A 19,388-nucleotide genomic window follows, 5' to 3' on the forward strand; every position below is an offset into this window, starting at 1 on the left:
AGTGTCCTCCAGACCCTAAGTTCTCTCTGAATTCCCTCCCCAGACCCAAAACTGCCACAAACGTGCCCCAGAAAGTTCTCCATGGACCCCGAAGTGGTCCCTTTTACCCTTTCTGTAAAATTGAAAAAAAGATGACAAAAGGATTGAAAATAGGAGCAATTACCATAAAGATAGCGAAATCAATAGCACACTGGTTAATGAATTGATGAAGGGAATTGTGTTACTTAGAACCAATGACCAATAAATTTTTTGCTTGCTAAAAAAGTATGGATTTTTTAATATAAAAATTAAAATTTGGTAATACAAATATACAATAATACTATTATAAACAAGAAAAATTAGTTATCCTTTATTAATTCATTGCATTTCATTTTATGTGAAAGTGCATAAATTTTTTATGCTTTGGGATGTCATTCTGTAGGACACGGTCCAAAGATCTCTCATCTGCCTCACGACCACAGTCAAGGACAGAGATTGAAGCGCTCTCCAAGGACTGAGACTGAGACCCTTCAAATTCTAACCCAGGGGTGCTGGCCTGACTGGAGCGGGATGTCTGCCATGGGAAGCGGGATGTTTCCCATAGGAATCAGTCCTGAAACAACGGGCCCCGCTCACTGCTGGCTCCGGTTTGTGCTGTTCAGACCTGGACTGTCTGTGCCTGTTCCCAATGGATTTATTCTCCACTGTGCCCTCCATGTGCCGTCCTGCTCCCCTCCCGGCAGTAGATTATAAAAGAGCCCTGAGTTAACCAAAGAATTTGAGATTCTCCCCAACGTGACCAGATGGATCTGTTGGCCAGACCACGAGGATTTCATCTCCCTGTTGGTAGCTATTCCCCCAACCCAACCCTCCTTTCTCTCTCTCTCTGCCCTTTATCGCCTTTCTAATCCTTCTGTTACATTTGCTATGGGCATGCAATAAAAGGTGCATTTGTTTTGATTGAAAGTCCCCTGCTGTGTGTCTTTAGGTATTGGAACATAATGATAAATAAAGTACACATAGTTCATAGGATAAAACGTAGACACCAGCCCTGGGATGGAGAGTGTGCCTCTGTCTGACCTGCTGAAAAGATCTCGGCAGGCCAGAGAAAAAATGTTATAGATAAGAAACAATAAACAACCTTGGAAACCAGAGCCAAAGAATTCAGACTCCTTCTTGGAAACATCAGGCTGGAAAAAAAAGATTCTTGGGGTCATCCCCGACTGCAGGGAACCCAAGATTGGTCTTCTGGGCTGTCTGGGTCAACATCAGAGTAAATCTGGAAGTTTTGCTTTAGCCTATTAAGCCATGGTGCTGGGGTGTTGTCTTTTTCCTGGGTGCCGTCCAACGCTAACCTGGTAATACTCCCTCTAGGGACTGATTCTTTTATCCCTTTGATCATCAGGGACCTGTAACCTCTCATGTTCCTTCTCCCCTCTTCTTGATTAGGGTCCCAGTCAGGCTCCACTGAAGGCATTTTTTGGTCACCTGGGGGCCCAGGTTGGTTTTCTCACTCCCAAATTTTCATTCCTTCAGTTCGTATTAATCGAGTCTCTTCCGGGGAAAATAGGATGTTAAAGATGGAGTTCAATTCTCCCCATGTATAAATATTAGGGCTAAAAATTGATCAATTAGATTTCCAATTCCTACTGGGTCTTCCACTAAGTTTCACAGTTCTTTCTTAAAGTTTCCAAATTTGGACGCAGTCAAGGGAGCGTTTACAAATCCAATCTCCCTGGCCACCCCGCCCATGGGAACTTCTCTGAGGGGGAACAATTTTTCACTTTTGCCACTTTGGACGAGGTGTTACAACATCAGCTGTGGCGGCTGACTGGGTAACTGCACTCTTGGGCGTGAGATTCTGAGATGTTGTTTGGCTTCTCATTTGTGGTGGGGGAGGCAGAGCAGGAACTTGCTGGTGAATAAGGGGTGCATGAGATGGCAGAGGTAAGGGGATGGTAGTGAAGGGTAAAGAGAGTAAGGAGAGGGTGGAGGGGAAGGTGGTGGAGGTATAACTGGGTTAGGAGGTGGTAAAGGAATGACAGCTGGGAGAGGAGGAGGAATTGGTTCCACAAAAAGAGGAATTGGAGGAAGGATTTGAGGTACTGCAAGGGTAGGAGGAGGTAGGTGGTCAGTGGGGGTCCCAGTTTTTGTTAGCCTTCCCAGCCTCTTCTTTTACTTTCCTAGCTTGCTTTCCCTCCTTTCATTTATAGACTCTTGCATTTTCCTCCTCTGAGGTGTACTTTAGCCAACAGGTGACGTTCTGTATGTGATGGGCCTTTTTCAGGAACTTGGGGTAAAAAGGGAAGGTGCATCACCTTTGGACAGAGAGGCAGGTAACTCAGGAAATGTTTAAGGATGTTGTTAGGTTATGCAGAAAGAAAATTAGAGGTGAAAGCTTAAGGCTTAACCAGGCCACTTCTGTAAAGGATAATAAAAATGTTTCTATGAATACATCAATGGCAAAAGGAAGTACAAGAATAATCTCCATTCATTACTGGGGGAGATGTGGTTACCAAATATGAGGGAAAGGCTGATGTACCTAACCACTTCTTTGCCTCAGTTTTCAAGAAAATAAGACAGGTTGTCCTTGGGACAAGTGTTCTCCTGAGCTTCTGGATGGGCACAGGGAGCAGAACAGCCCCTGTATTTCAGGAGGAAGCAGCTGGAAACGTGCTGAGCCTCTCAGATTCTCACAGGTGCATGGAATTGGATGGGATCCATGCTAGGGGGATGAGGGAGCTGTGGATGAGCTCCCCAGGCTGCTCTCCATCATTTACCATCAGTGATGGCTCAGCAGGGAGGTCCCAGAGGACTGGAGGTGCCACTGTGAGCCCATCCCCAAGAAGGGCTGGAAGGAGGATCGGGGGAACTCCAGGCCTGTCAGCCTGAGCTGGGTGCCCGGCAAGGTTATGGAACAGATCACCCTGAGTGCCATCACAGGGCACCCACAGGATGGCCGAGGGATCAGAGCCAGCCAGCGTGGATTTCAGTATCTGCACTGATGATCTGCATGAGGAGACTGAGTCCAGCATCAGCAAATCTGCAGATGACTCCAAGGTGGGTGTGAGTGTGGATCTGCTGGAGGGTAGGAGGGCTCTGCAGAGGGCCCTGGATAGGCTGGATCCAGGGCCCAAATCCAACAAGGTGAGGTTGAACAAGACCAAGTGCTGGGTCCTGCACTTTGGCCACAACAACCCCTGCAGTGTTACAGGCTGGGGACAGAGTGGCTGGAGAGCAGCCAGGCAGAAAGGGACCTGCAGGGACTGATGGACAGCAGGCTGGACATGAGCCAGCAGTGTGCCCAGATGGGCAAGGAGGCCAATTGTCTGGATCAGGAATGGTGTGGCCAGCAGGAGCAGGGCTGGGATTGTTCCCCTGTGCTCAGTACTGGTTGGGCAGCACCTTGAGTGCTGTGTCCAGTCCTGGGCCCCCAATTTAGGAAGAACATGGAGAGGCTGGAGTGTGTCCAGAGAAGGGCAACAAGGCTGGGTAGGGGCCTGCAGCAGAAGTGCTGTGAGGAGAGGCTGAGGGAGCTGGGGTTGTTTGTCCTGGAGAAGAGGAAGCTCAGGGGAAACAAGGCGGTGACAGGGCACAGGCTGGACTTGATGAAATCCAAGGCCTTATCCACCCTTGCTGATTCTGGGATTCTCTGAAACCACCCTTGCAGCAGTTGCAGGAGGAGCCCTGCTCCTCTTCTTCAGAAGCTCCAGCAGCCCAGGTCCCTCAGCTTCTCCTGCCAGCCCCAAAGCCCATCCTGTCAGTCCTGCAGAGCCTCTGCAGCTCCTCCTCACTGCCCAGAACAGGGAGCTCCAGAGCCAGACACAGCAGCCCAGATGTGCCCCCCTGGCCTGGGGTGCCTCTGGCAAGGGAACAGCACCAGGCACTGCAGGAGCCTGCAGACAATTCCTGCAGCACTTGTAGGATGATCCTGCTGCCCATGGGACGTTTCTATGGAGCCAAGTCAGGAACTGCAATGGGGAGTGGGGCCAGAGAGGAAAGGGCAAGCAGGGATGGGCTGTCTGCAGGGCAGGGAACAAGGGTGGGCAAAAGGGAGAAATCTGTATCAGGAAGAGGAAAGAAAGCAAAGGTGAAGGGAAGGAAATGCTCAGGGCAATTTGGGGGTGGCTGCCAGGCAGCCCTGGCTCTGAGCAACAGCATCTGCAGTGGCACAGGAAACTCCCAGCTGATGGGAACAAACTTTCTAGCTGACTGCAGAGGCCCGGACAAAGCTGAGTGGTTTCCCTGGAGTCCCCCAGTCCTTGCTGGCCCCAGGGGCTGATGGCATTTGTGCTCCCTCAGGTTCATGTCCCCACACCAACAGCATGGGGTGCTCCCCCTGCTCTGTGCAATGCAAACAGGGGCTGCTGAGCCAGTGCTGCCGTGTCTGTGCCTGCAAGGATGGGGCACCTGTGTGAGCTGGGGGAGAGGCCAGGGCTGCAGAGGGGGGATGTTGTTGGCAGCTCCATGAGGACGCTCTGGGACGCTGCCCTGGGCTGTGCAGAGCACTGGGGATGGATCAGCCCCTGCTCTGCTGCTCCTTCCCGTCTGCCCCAGGGCCCTTGCAGAGCCCCAGCCATGCTGTTTGCCCCCAGCCTGCCCACGGCCAGCCTGGGGCTGCTCACGGGGCTTTTCTGTGCTGAGCATTGGCCTGGGTGTGTTCTTGAGAGAGCCTGGGCACGGAGCCTGGAGCCCCCAGGCCCTGGCCTGAGGCGTCAGCGCTGCCCCAGCAGTGCCCATGGCCTGTCCCTGCTGCAGCCCCGGCACTGCCACCCCCAGTGCTGTGCCCGGCCCCGAGAGCACTCAGGCCCTGCAGCAACACCAGGGCCACCAGGGCAGCGGGGCAGGGCCACGGCAGCATCAGTGCTGCTGCTGCGGGGCACAGCTGCTGGGCCAGCACTGATCTGCCCCCAGCTCTGCACACAGACATTGCTGCTGCAGCTCCAGAGAAGGCAACAAAAGGTCATCTCTGCAGAAAACTCTACTGGGAGATCCTTTAGTTCCTTTAAAGCCACTGAGAGTGCAGCTCCTCATTGACACAGTCTGTGGGCACAGGGAAGGTGGAGAGAAACAAAATGAGAAATGGCACAAAAAATGACATTTATTTGTGAACAATATGGAAAAAGTAAAACAAAGAAGAGGAGCTTCCATAATGAGTCTAAGAAGTATCAAATATGACTTTTATTACAAGGGATTTGCAAAAAATTTCCAGCAGTTTAATGTTCCTGAAAGCATCCAGTCATCAGTCTCCACACTGCAGCCTTGAGCTCCTGGTTCCTCAGGCTGTAGATGAGGGGGTTCAGGGCTGGAGGCACCACCGAGTACAGAACTGACAGGGCCAGATCCAGGGATGGAGAGGACATGGAGGGGGGCTTCAGGTAGGCAAAAAATGAAGTGCTGATGAACAGAGTGACCACAGCCAGGTGAGGGAGGCAGGTGGAAAAGGCTTTGTGCCGTCCCTGCTCAGAGGGGATCCTCAGCACAGCCCTGAAGATCTGCACATAGGAGAAAACCATGAAGACAAAACAACCAAATACCAAAAAGACAGTAACACCAAGAAGACCAAGTTCCCTGAGGGAGCTGGTGTGTGAACAGGAGAGCTTGAGGATCTGTGGGATTTCACAGAAGAACTGGCCCAGGGCAGTGCCATGGCACAGGGGCAGGGAAAATGTATTGGCTGTGTGCATGAGAGCATTGAGAAAGGCACAGGCCCAGGCAGCTGCTGCCATGTGGGCACAAGCTCTGTTGCCCAGGAGGGTCCCGTAGTGCAGGGGTTTGCAGATGGACACATAGCGGTCATAGCACATGATGGTCAGGAGGTAATACTCTGCTGAGATGAAGAACATAAAGAAAAAGAGCTGTGCAGCACATCCAGTGTAGGAGATGTCCCTGGTGTCCCAGAGGGTATTGTGCATGGCTTTGGGGACAGTGGTGCAGATGGAGCCCAGGTCGCTGAGGGCCAGGTTGAGCAGGAAGAAGAACATGGGCATGTGCAGGTGGTGGCCGCAGGCTACGGCGCTGATGATGAGGCCGTTGCCCAGGAGGGCAGCCAGGGAGATGCCCAGCAAGAGGCAGAAGTGCAGGAGCTGCAGCTGCCGCGTGTCTGCCAATGCCAGCAGGAGGAAGTGCCTGATGGAGCTGCTGTTGGACATTTGATGGGGCTGGATATGGGAAACTGTTCATGGAGAGAAAGACAGTGTAGAGATAGAGGAGACACCTATAAGCAAAATCAAAGCCATTTCCCATACATTGTCCCCTGTAACAGACACAGACCGCCTTTTGTGTTCAAGAGTTCTGCAGTTTTCTTTTTAAGCTCCCCCCATGTCTGTCCTGGTATTCTTGAATATCAGAAACCTTCAGCATTTTTGCTGCCCCCAGGGAGAATAGAGTGAATTCTCTGAGACAAAGTGATGAGTGGAGACTAAGGAGAGGTGGTCTGTCATTCTGACCTGTTCAGATTTTCTCAGGGCTTTAAACTTTAGCAGGTGGAGGGTGATCAACTTCCCATGTTTTTTCCCAAAATTGCCTTAGGAACTGCTGAGAGCAGATGGATACACCACAGCCCAGCTCCACATTTGTAGCCAAGGACTCACATTGCTCATTTCACCAACCCAACAGAATTTTCACTGTCACAATGTCTCTGCCTTTCCCCACCAATCTTACAACTCAGAGATGCTCTAGGACAGGTTTGCCCCCAGGATTGAGGCTCCTAGCTTGGACTGAAATCTCAGGGAGACTTCCAAGTGTCGCTATGATGGCATTGGATTAAGGGAGATGCAGCTCCTTCCCTGGCTGCCCTGACAGCATTGCCCAGAGCCGGGCACTGGGGACAGCGTCACCCTGAGCCAGCTGTGCCCCCTGCCAGAGCCCCCAGGGCCGGGCAGCTGCTCCCAGCCCTGTGCTCTGCAGAGGGAACTGGACCCGGGGCTGTAGAGCTGCCCCACGGTTCTGCTGCAGCTCTGCCTGCACAGGAGGGGCTGCACGCCTTGGAGCCCCGGCCCTGAGGGCAGAGGCTGGGCTGGGGGCACAGGAGGGAGGGGGCTTGTTCAGAGGGAGGGGCTGCACTGGAGGGGATCCTGTGGGCATCTCTAAACTCTCCCTGCTACAGCATTGCTGGGTTTTGTTTTCTGTCATTGCCTGATCTTCTCTCTGCTTCCTGCAGATTTTCCTCCTGCAGGTGTTTCCCTGTGCCTGATCTCTCTCTGCCAGCACTCACAGACCCCAAATCTCTGTGCACTCTCCTTGGCCTGACAGAACCCTGCCTGTTTGCAGGGCACTGGCTGGGGGCAGGTTCTGTTTGCAGCTTGGAGAAAGGACAGCTCAGACTGAGCCTGATGGCTCCAGCAAAGGTGATGCTGGTGCTGTCCATGGGCAGAGTGGCTGAAAGCACATTAGAGATCTTATGTGAACCTGTTGATCACTAAGAGGAACAGTTCAGATGTCTCAGCACTTGACAAAAGTCTAATAATTAATACTACCTTTAACATTTAACCCTCCCTTCCTGACATTCTCCACTGCTAGGAAACTGAACACAAAGTTTTAGGAAATATCTTCATTTCTATCAAAATCCTTGCCTTGTAAATATTCTATGACTGATCAGAGCCCCTGTGCATGTCAGAGCTTCCCCAGCATTTCATCTCCCCCGCACCAGAAATACTCAGAGTTGTACTCACAGGGTCTGTAGGCATTGGGATGTTCCAGCTTTAGGAGATGGCTCCAGGAGCTGCAGCTGCCTTGTGCTGCAGCCAGAGGTTCCTGTGCCAAGGGCTGGCAGTGATTCTGCCCCAGGCACTTCTCAACACCTTCCAAGCCCTGACTGACTGAAGCTCTCTGTGCCTCTGTGCTGTGCCCAGGGTGGCTGCAGGCAGTGCCCCAGCCCTGCTGGGCTGGCAGAAGAGCTGCTCATCAAGAGAAATGTGCTTTTGAAGCTCTGCTTGGTTACCAGGAGCTGCCTCTGTGCCAGGAGCCCAGCCCAGCTCAGCAGAACAGACACAGCACAAGGACTTTAATGAGCCTCTGGGGCTTTGTGCTCAGGCCCTGAACATCAGTCCCTGAGAGGGAGCTGAAGAAACCTCTCCAGAACTCCAAGTCAGAATCCAACTCCAAACTTTCTTGGACATTTAATGGGCCCTACTGAGGAGCACAAATGAGAAAGTGTCCCCAGGCCCCAGGCAGAGCAGAGAACTGCAGGCAGTGATGACAGGTGGGGACAAAGAGAAGGCAAGTCTTGGTGCCCTGGGGCACAGCAGGGTCTGTGCCACCAAGGGCTGTGAGGAGACACCTTGTCCTGAGCCACTGGAGCCTCCTGGCACAGCCCCAGCCAGGCTGGGCACTGTCAGCCCCTTGTCCTGCCCTCAGCATCCCCCCCTAGCCCACATCCCAGTGGCCTCAAGGATCTGCTGGAAGGAGTCCCTGGGGAGCCTTGCTCAGCAATGGCCTGGGCAATCCCTAATGCTCCCTGCAGGGAGTGCAGGTTTTTAAAAAAAACTTTGGGTTTGGCTTTTGTCTTGGAGTCTCTGAGAGGTTTGTGCAATGATGGCCTCAAATTATGTGCTAAATTAGTCCCTGGAGAGGCTTTGTCAGTAACAACACTCATTGGGGCTCATCAGTACTTCAGGTTACTTCAGTTTTTTTAAGGTACTTGATGTTTCCCTTTTGATACAGACTCTGTGAGAGGCTTGTGCAATCATGATCCTAATTATCTGCTTTAACGAGTCCCTGGAGAGCTTTGTACTGACACTCAGTGGGGCTCATTAATGGCTTTAGATACTCAAGGTTTTTATGTACTTTATGGATTTAAGAATACTTTTAGGTACTTTTAAGGATTTCCTTGCCCACACTAAGTCTCTGAGAGGTTTTTGTGCCATCCTGACCTCCAGTTCTCTCCTCCAAGCAGTCCATGAGGAGCCTGTGTTGGGTATCTTCCCTCTTTCTTTTTTACAACAAAGATGGAACCGAAAGAATTTTGTAAGACTTTCTAAAAGCATCCAAACAAACATGAGACAATTTACAATGCAACAACAGCAAAGAAAATTAAATGTCCTCTTTTAGCTACACATCATCCAACCTTTTAGTTACTTGGATTGGAAGAGTTTATTGAACCAGTCTTTGTTTTCCACTTGAAGCTTCTTGAACTCTTCATTCAGTACTTGAATGCTCTTGTGGATTGACTCTCTGTGGCTGGAGATGTTAATGCGACACATGCCCTCAGAGTCTACACAGCCATGCCCATGTGCCCAGAATAAAAACTCTTTCGCTGTTCTGCAAGGTGGCATGTCTGATGGTCTCTATATCTGAGAGCAGGCCACTCAATGCGAGGGAGGTAGCATTGGTTTGCTTACTTAACAGGCACCCAAGATGGTCTGATTGTCCTAAAGATTTAGCTGCAGCCACCCAAGCAGTCCAAATTGGGGGTACTATGATGCGATACCTGGATTAAAGCTTGCAAAGACATCTCTTTGATATCATCCAATACTTCTCTGGGGATACCTGCTGCTTGATCATCTAGTCGGCTGTGCTGTCCTTCTCCAGCTGGATGGTTGATTGTCAATTCCACCCTTACCTCATTATTAGCATAGTCTGCTATTAATTGATTTAGTAAACACTTCCATCCCCCCTTCCCACAGGTTGTATCCTGTAGGCGACAACATGGTCATAATACATTTTAAATCATAGGGAGTTATGATGTGCTGTAAACATGGCCCTCATTCGGCCATTAAAACAACCTAAGTCCTTCCTATGGTCTTTATCTGCCCTACACACATCCTTGATTTCCCCTCAAACCAATGGCTGATACCTGGGATTCTGCCCCCTTCTTTCATAACATATGGGGAAAATGAGGGGTTTTGAGACTCTTTGCCAGTGTCCTTCCCTAACTGCTTTCTTCGGAATCCCTTCCTAGGGACCTTCTGGGGTTGAGGGGAAAGGTGGTTCTGGGGAATCCAAACTGTCTTCCGGGGAGGAAGAATAACTTGGAGGAGAAACATTTAGATTAGAAATAGTGTGACAGTTGGGCTTAGCATCTGTGACCATGGGGTTATATTATTGCTGGAGGGTGAGGCAAAGGGCACTGCCATTTTGTCAAGTGTTGGGGAGGAAGGGCCGTGATTGCCGATGGCGGACTTCCAGGGTAGAGTTCTGGAGGCATTGCCCAGAGTGAAGATGGAATGATTGACAGTAGGGACATGACCCACAGTTGTGGGGACGGAGTCTGGAGGTTTGTTCAGGGCGGAAGAGATGGTTGTGGTTGCAGGAAGTGGAGGAGCCAAGATGGAGGGAGGATGATCCGACTCCCAAGCCACATTCAGGCTCCTTCCATCTTGAGTCTCCAGGGCATGATGCTCTAGGACCGTGTGGCCATTGCCATCTTGGACCATTGTGGAACGTCTGAGAAAGGCATGTTTGAGGGGAGATCCTGAGTTTGCAGTGACCAACGGATTGAGTTTTTGAGACATTGCTTGCTGGTGAAGGGTCTCAAGGATGTTGTGGAAGATGGGGAGCATGTGGGCTGCAATGGGCTCCCTTTTGATCGAAAGGTTGTACAGTTTAACTCCCACTGAGTCCTAAAATTCAGTGGTATGGATTTCATCAGCAGAGGCATATGGAAAATTTTTAATGATCCACCTCATGATTGATTTTAATTTCTTCTTTGAAAATATTTTGTCACGATCTCTTAGAATTAACTTAAAGCATTCATATATGCTCCTTTGTACTTTGGACATCTGGCTGCCCATTTTTGTCCTTCTCCACCTTAGGGGCAACAGCCACCAGAACACACCAAATAAATAACAGGACTTGGGTGCATATTGTAAAAACACAGTGGCAAAATGGGCAATAAATGTCTTGCATTTCCCCAAAGCCACCTGCAAGACTATGCAGGTGAAACCATTTTTGCCTCTGCCGATCCCGTATCGAGGTCCCTTGAAGCAACAATGAATCCACCAGGCCTGGCACAATCCAACATCCCAGGGAGTGCTGACCTATCCATCAGCTAACCCCAGCTGACATGACTGACACAGGGAGCCCTGAATGTCATGGTGCCTTTTCGGGTGCCAAATGTCACAATGAGGGTGGCTGCAATAACCTCTCTGAGTCCCTGACTTCAGCACGACGAGTGTGGCAAAAATGAAAAGGAGTGGGTTCGATGGAGTTTCCCAAAAAGAACTTTAATTACAGGGTGAAAAACAATAAACATGGAGAAGTCGAGCACAGTACGAGGGGTGGTATCCTAAAACCTGAGACAAAGAGGAAGTCACAACATAGACACTTGGGGCTAGAAAACTAGAACAATAACCATATAGAAGAAACAAGTAACCAATAAACCAATACAGGAGTAGAACTTGGACAACTTAGCATAACAACACTAAAGGCTTATGGGAAAAGTCTCAAGCTCACCCTAAGTAAATCGAATGATTCCTAGAACTTGAAACTCACGCCCAGTCCTTCCAGGGTAAAATCTGGCTGACTGAGTTACAGCTGGGCTAACTCTCAATTGTTGCTTTGCACTGGCCCCTTGGGACCATGCAGTCAAACAGAGCCACAATGCTGTCCTTGGTTCCACAAGGCTCTGCAGTGTCACAATGGCCCCTTCATTTCACAAGGCTCTCAAATGTCACATTGGTCTCCATAGGAAGGAAACCACGGAGCCCTCATGTTTTCAGGAGCGGATGAACGGCAGCCATCAGAGGCCAAGGCAAGCCTGACCTGTCTGTCCTGGCAGGTTTGCTTGGAGCAACCCTTGGGTATTTGAAATCACGAATGCAGAGTCCTAATTTAGAACATTTGTGCCTGGAAAAGAGGCATTTTATTTTTTTCCATACAAAGAAAAACACAGAGCCCTTTCCAGTGTTTGGAAAATAGATGAGTGCTGCCACTCAGGAGTCAATGACCAGCCAGACTTGTCTGGCCTGGCAGCTTTAGTCTGGCAGCAATCCTCGAATACACAGATGTTTGGAGGTGGAATCGGAATTCTGGCCATGGATGCCTGGAAAAAATGGACAGTTCTTTTCCATAAAAAGAAAAGCCCAGATCCCCAATGTTTCAGGGGCTAATGAGAACAGCCTTCCACATTCTGAGGTCAGCCTGACTTGTCAGGTGACCCCTGGGAGGCCAAGGCAGTCAAACCTATTTCATGTTCCCTTCCTTCCACAGGGCCCTGCAGTGTCACAATGGCTCCTTGCTTCCATGAGGCCCTCAGGTGTCATAACGGTCACTTGATTACACAGGTCCTTAAGGACCTTAATGGTCTCCATGGTTCCACAAGGCCCCACAGTGCCATAATTGTCTATTGGTTCCATGAAGTCCCACTTTGTCCAATGGCCCCTTGGTTCCATTGGGGCCCAGTAGTGCAACAATGATTCACTTGGTTACACAACTTCCCATAGTGTCACAATGGCCCCTTCCTTCCATGAGACCCTGCAGGGTCACAATGGTCTCCCTGATTCCATTGGGCCTTGCAATGCCACAAGGGCCCGTTTGGCTCCACAAGGCCCTAAAATGCAGCAACATCCTCTTGGTTCCACAAAGCCTTGCTGCTTCACACAGGCCCCTTGGGACAGTGAGGCCCAACTAGGCCACATGTTCTTGGTTCCAAGAGAACAGAAAGATGTTCTTGGTTTCAACGAGGCCCCACAGTGTCACAGTGGCCCCTGGGATCCATGGTACCCAGCCAGGTCACAATGTTCCTCTTGGTTCCACAAGTCCCTAAGTGTCACCATGGCCCATTGGTTCCACAATGCTCCGCAGTGTCACAATGGTCTCCATAGCAAGGAAACAAGTGAGCCCTAGTGGTGCAGGGGCAGTCACCAGAGAAGCAGTCACCAGAGGCCAAGTTTAGCCTAACCTGTGTCATCCTGGTTTTTTAAGATTTTCTAAGCCTTCTGATGGTGACATTCTTGTAGTGAACTTTCTCCCACACTTTCTGTAAATATCTCATTGTTTTGCATTCCTTTATGGAAGAGGAGAGAGTTGAAGGGCTGTTGGTTTGATCAGTGTCATTGGAGAGGTGGCACTGTCACCTTCCAATCCGCTGTCACTTTTAGAAAACTATAAATGTTGGATTCAGAATATAAACTTCACATTTTTTCATCTTGAGAAAAGCGGTGTGCGCTTCTGTTCTTTCCTGTCCTCTAGTGACATCTGGTGACTGCCAAAGTGTACTGCAGCCTAGGCTGAGACATAGTCCGGATTGCCGGTGAGGTTTTATTATCCCCCCTCTTTGGTGATTTGCCTGCTGTTCTTGGGGTAATGGCCAAAGCTGTGGGTTTCAAGGAGGATTCCCTCATTTTGGATCTCTGGAGGTGGGGTCCTGGAGTGGAAACAGGTTTCTGTTTCCTGGAATGATTTTGAGAGATTGTTTCTGTGGGCCCGAGAGCGAGGTCTCTTTTGGACTCTGCATAGCCGTTCTCTAAGGAGGAGTGGTCTCTCGTGGGGGTCCGCCTCATGCAGGCCCTCTTTGATGATTGCACTGTAGACGTGGGATCACTGCTGGTGCAGTGGAAAGAGTGTGAGTATCTTTGGTGGGGGTCTGGTTCTTGTACCCCTCGGAGTTCGCAGGGGAGCCCTTCTGTCTCTGACGTGGACGAGGGGGAGTTTAAGTTTCTGTGTGATGTGGAGCCCTCCCCCACATGCCCTGGGAAAGTGTGCTGGGGGACAGGTCCAACTCGGGGGATGGCAATGGTTCCCCCGGGGTGGATTTGGCTGTGCCAGGCTCCCTTGTGCCGCTCTGCAGTGATGCGGCTCCACGGGCTGCACCTCTCTCGGCACCCCTCCCCTCCTCCATGCTGGGGACAGGGGCCCTGCACTGGTCTTGTCCTGTTGCAGACAACTTTTCATTGAAATCCTTTCATTAGGATTTTTCCTGCTGAAGCTGACAAGTTTCAGCAACAAAGTGTAAACAATGGTTATCTGCTGCTGTGCAACGCAACAGGTGGATCCATGATTGGTCTCATGTGGATGTTTGGATTTACTGACCACTCACGGCAGAGCTGCTCTTGCTCTCTGTGCAAGTTTAGGGCAAATCTGTTAAAGAATCTGCAAAGGAGGGCCCCTCCAGAAAGCGAAACCCACACGGCCTCTCCCCCCAACCTGTTCGGGAAAAAATTCCTCGGAGAGAGGTGGAAAGAACCTGTTTATTTGACTGGCCCCGCACCCCCCAGCACACAAAATGAACAATACCCGATGACACCGCTCTGAGAAAGATGACAAAATCAGAAAGTCTCTTTCAGGGGTGGTTGCTCTGTTCTCAGTCCCTCCGGCACTGGGGCAGCTGCTGCAGCCAAACCTTCGGTGTTCCCGGGTCCCAGTCCGGAGCAGGTTCGAGTTAGTCACAGGAACAGGAGAGGAGAAACAGTCCAGGAAGCAATGTGGACTGTTTAGCTAGAACTAGCTAATAAGCAGAGGCAGAAAGCAGAGCAGAAGCAAGAGCAGAAAAAGAGAGCAAGCAAAAGCAGCAAGCTGAAGCTGGAAGTGAAAAAACAGTCTTATGTACCGCTTTCCTCTGTGTCCCTGATAAGAGAAACCCAAACAAAATTTCCACTCTTCAGAGCCGGTCTTAAAGGCACAGAACAGATGAATGGGGATATACAAGCATCATAACGTCACCCCAGGACACTCTCTGATGAGACACAGATCTTTGTTATTAATTTTTTTCGATTCTATTTTTAGCTTAGCCTTCTGAGAAACCTTTTCCTTTCTATTTCTTTTTAGTATAGTTACAATGTAGTATATATATAATAAAATAATAAATCAAGCCTTCTGATCATGGAGTCAGCATTCTCATCTCTCTCTCATCCTGAAAACCCTTGTGAGCACGGTCACATCGTCCAAACCCACACTGGGTTTGCCGGCCGTGCCGGCACCTGTGCCCACCAAGGCGCCCCATGCCAGGGCTGCTGCACGACAGGGCACTGAAGTATTTACCTTTAGCGCGAATGCTGACACGGCCGGCGGGAGGCCTGTGGGTTCCCAGGGCCGTGGCCCCTCCTCGCCAAATTTGTGATGCTTACCACATGCCAGATGACTGTGTGTCCGAGGAGCCCTGGGTGTTTTTGGTGAGAAGCCAATACTAAGACTGACAAGATGTGTCAGCCTGCTTCCTTGCGGCATCTTCAGGGTCATGGAGTGGGCTCCTCTGGCTCTGCTGGTGCTGCAGTGGGCACAGGGGCAAGTGGTGTTGACCTGGCTCCCAGTCAATCATCTGCTCTTGTCCCTGTGGGGCCCAAGGGCTGGGACATGGCAGGTGCTGTTGCTTTGTCAGAAGGTCCCCAGGCTTTCCCTGTGCTCAAGGGTGTTACTCATAACACCCGTCAACCCCTCTCATATAAGCTGAAGAAGGAAGTCCGTGATGTGTTTGCTCAGCATGGTTTGGGGTCTGCTGAGGTTATGCAGACTCTCCGGAGGGTTGCTACAGACGTGCTGAGGCCTCATGACCTTTATCATATGGCGCGCTCTCTTTTTGACCCTGTGCTGTTTGACGGTTTTGAGACCAAGTGGGCTCATTTGGCAGCCCAAGCGGTGGTGCAGAATGCTGTGCTGGCACCGCAGGACCCCAGGTGTGGGGCTGTCGCTGACATGCTGTTGTGCACCGGGCTTTATGCCAATGTTAAGGGGCAGGCTGGATTCAGTCCCCTTGTGCTTGACCAGTGCCACACGTTGGGCTTTGCAGCGATTGTTTGGACCCTGGAAATGGCTGCTCTGAGGCAGCCGTTTGTGACCATCATCCAGGGGGTTGATTTGATGAGTCTTTCATGGCATTTGCAGCAAGGCTGACTGCATCTGTGGAGAGGCAGGTGCCTGATCCTGTGGCAAAGAGGATTGTGATTGCAAACCTTGCAAGGTGTAATTGCAATGATGCTTGTAGGAGGGTCGTAGCAGCTCTGCCTGGTTTTCCTACTGTCTCCCAGATGGTGGAGGCCTTTGCGGACATCATCCCCTCGGGTTGGAAGTTGGCTGCCATGGCTGCCGCTGTACAGCCAGTCTGGGCGGCACCGCAGGGCGGGCCACAGCAGAGGACTGCACAGGCTGGCAAGAAGCGGGGAAAGAAAGCACAGAAGGTCAAATTCCCCATATTCTTAGTGGTCGGTGTGGTAGGCTGAATCACATGTCCAATATCTGCAAGGCAACTGTTCATGTTAATGGCCAGGCTTTACCAGGCTCGGGAAATGTGAAGTGGAGCGCGCAGCAGGAGGGGCGTGTGCAGACACAAGCTTCTCTGCAGACCCTGGAACAAATGGAGGTCTCTTTTGGAGGCTTGCATCCAGCACCCATGGCTCAGCAGGTATGGATGTCCGCACCACAGCAACAGTTGTCTTAGAATCTTGTAAAATACACAAGGTTCCCCTGGATGCCTTTGATCCCTTGGGTGGGGGCATGAGTGCTTTCCTTATGGGGAGGCCTAGTGCCACCCTTCAGGGCATCATTGTGCACCTGGGGCTCATTGATGCAGATTTCACAGGGCAGATTTGTGAAAATCTCCACACCCACTCCCCCGTCACAATCCCGAAAGGGACACGACTTGCTCAACTTGTGCCTTTTAAGTCCTCTGTTGGCAGGACAGCTGACCAGTTGTGTGGAGCTGGTGGCTCTGGATCCACTGGGCCGCCTCAAGTTTGCTGAACTGCTGTCCTAACCAAGGACCGTCCCGAGATGCTGTGTACCCTGTCTGTTCCTGGTGCGACGCCATCAGAAATCCACCTCCGTGGGCTTCTCGACAGTGGTGCTGACATCCTGGTTCTCTCCCTTTCAGCCTGGCCTCCAGAGTGGCCCCTGGATCCAGTGGGGACGTCTGTCGCAGGCCTGGGAGGGACGGCGCAATGCTATGTGAGCCAGCGGCCCATGCTGGTCATGAACCTGGAGGGACAGATAGCCTGGGTTAGGCCTCATGTTACTTCTACTCCTCCCAAGCTCTGGGGGAGGGATGTTCTGTCTGTCTGGGGGGGTGCGCATCGGAACAGATTTTTGATGGGGGCCACTGCGATGAAGGGAGCAGAGTGTCCTGCACCTCTTATACGGTGGCTGGTGGACAAACCTGTCTGGGAGAAGCAGTGGCCCCTCCCTCAAGATAAATTGGTCGCCCTTCAGAATCTGGTGCAGGAGCAGTTGGACCAGGGTGAAGCCGGCAGGGGGGCTTTGTACAAACCACGAACCAGACAGGGCTGCTGTAGAACGTGCCTCCAGCTGCTTTATATTTCAGCATCAGTCTCATTACATGGTTATGACAATGGGAAGATGCCAGCAGCTCACATTCCAGGCTGCAGACCAGGAACTTAATGTTACAACTTACTTTATAATTTTCTTGACCAATCACACAAAGCAAAAGCACATTGACAACAGTTCTAGCCAATCACCATAAGCACTCGTACCTTTGGTTAAAACAATGCTTTCTTATTCCGAATACAATACCTGCTTGTAAGCCTTAAAACACAATGCACAGAGCTCCATTATTAAGCTTTAATCTTCCTAATATCCTGCTAGATAAACTTTCTGTAGCTTACAGAGCTATTCTAGACAACAGTTAATACAGAGACCATTGTTCTATTTGCCCTTGCTTTTCTACAGTTTAAATATTTTTTCTGCTGACCTAGCTCATGACTGCTGCATAGCTCTGCTCACAGTTCTGTTGTCTCTGAGGCCTGCATCTTGAAGCTTTCCCAAAATCCTCTAATTTTGTGGATTGCCACATAGGGTCCTTCTACCAGTCTCTGGAACACTCCTGTCTTCTGCATCAAAAAGAAATCTGGGAAGTGGAGGTTGTTGCAAGACCTCCAAAAGGTTAATGCCGTGTTGGAAAGCATGGGGACATTGCAGGCGGGCATGCCATCACCTTCCATGCTTCCCCCAGACTGGTCGGTCCTCATTGTGGATCTGAAGGATTATTTCTTTATGATTCCTTTGCATCCCGATGACAGACTGAAGTTTGCCTTCTCAGTGCCAGCAATTATCGAGGCTGAGCCTGCACGGAGGTATCAATGGAGGACGGTGCCCCAGAGCATGCAGAATTCTCCTGCCTTGTCTGGAGTTCACAAACAGTTTCCTGATGCACATCTCTATCATTATATGGACAACGTTCTGGTGGCTATGCCCACCCAGGATGAGCTGCTGAGGATTCAGCCTTGGTTGCTGGATGATTTGCATGCTCATGGACTGCAGGTGGCTCCAGAAAAGGTTCAACAACAACCACCTTGGAAGTACTTGGGGATCAAAACTCTGGAACAGACAATCCGTCACCAGGAGGTGCAATTTGTGCATTCTGTGAAGACACTGAATGATGCTCAGAAATTGGTAGGTGTCATCAGATGGTAACGTCCATACATGGGGCTAACCGATGCACAGCTGTCTCCTCTGTATGATTTGTTGAAAGGAGACTCTGATCGTAAGTCGTCTCGCACACTGACCCCTGAGTTGTATAAGGCATTGGAGGTGGTTCAGCGAGCTGTTTCGGGCTTGCCAAGTTCATCGCATTGATTTCTCTGTTGATGTCACTGTGTTCATCACCACTCCATATTCGTATCCCAAGGGCATCACTGACCAATGAAGTGACAAATGGTCTGATTCCTTGCATGTGTTGGAATGGGTTTTTCTGCCCCATCAGCCACAGAAGACCGCAAGTGCATTGTTTTAGCTGATTGCTCGCATGATTATCAAATGCCGGCAATGGTGTTTGCAATTGGTGAGCGCGTATCCTGCGAAGATCATACTCCCGGTGCAACGGTAGGATTTAACTGGAGCTTTGCAAACAGTGTGTCCCTGCAGAGTGCTCTGGAAAACTTTTCATGGCAGATAATTTATCATCTGCCCTGCCGTAGGTGACTGCATATGGCAAAATTCACACAAATCTCTTTGTGGCCCAAAACCAGCCAGGAACCCATGCAAGGACCCACCGTCTTCACTGACGGTTTAGGGAGAATAGGAAAGGCTATTGTTACCTGGAGGGACGGATCTGAGCGGCAGGTTATGGAAGGCCATGAGGATGGGTCAGCCCAATTGTTGAACTGAGGGCTGCTGTCATGGCATTTGAGAAATTTTCCCAGGAACCTTTCAACTTGGTCACGGATTCCGCGATGTGGCTGATACCGCACAGGGGTTGGGTCATTCGGTTTTGAAGGAGGTCAGTAATCCTGCCTTGTTTCATTTACTGAACACCTTGTGGTGTGCCATTCAGGCCCAGGTTCATTCATTCTATGTTCTGCATGAGAGCAGTCACACCAATTTGCCAGGCTTTATAGTGGAAGGTAACACGAGGGCTGACAAGTTGGCTAACCCTGTGTGGGAAGAGCCTCAGCCTGCTACACGTGCGCAGGCCAAGGCATTACATGGGTTTTTCCACCAAAATGCACATACCTTGCAGAAGCAGTTTCAGCTGATGCCAACTGAGGCTCATGACATTGTTGAGTCATGTGATGACTGCCATG

Source organism: Zonotrichia albicollis, unplaced genomic scaffold, assembly GCF_047830755.1.
Source record: "Zonotrichia albicollis isolate bZonAlb1 unplaced genomic scaffold, bZonAlb1.hap1 Scaffold_254, whole genome shotgun sequence".
Taxonomy (NCBI): domain Eukaryota; kingdom Metazoa; phylum Chordata; class Aves; order Passeriformes; family Passerellidae; genus Zonotrichia; species Zonotrichia albicollis.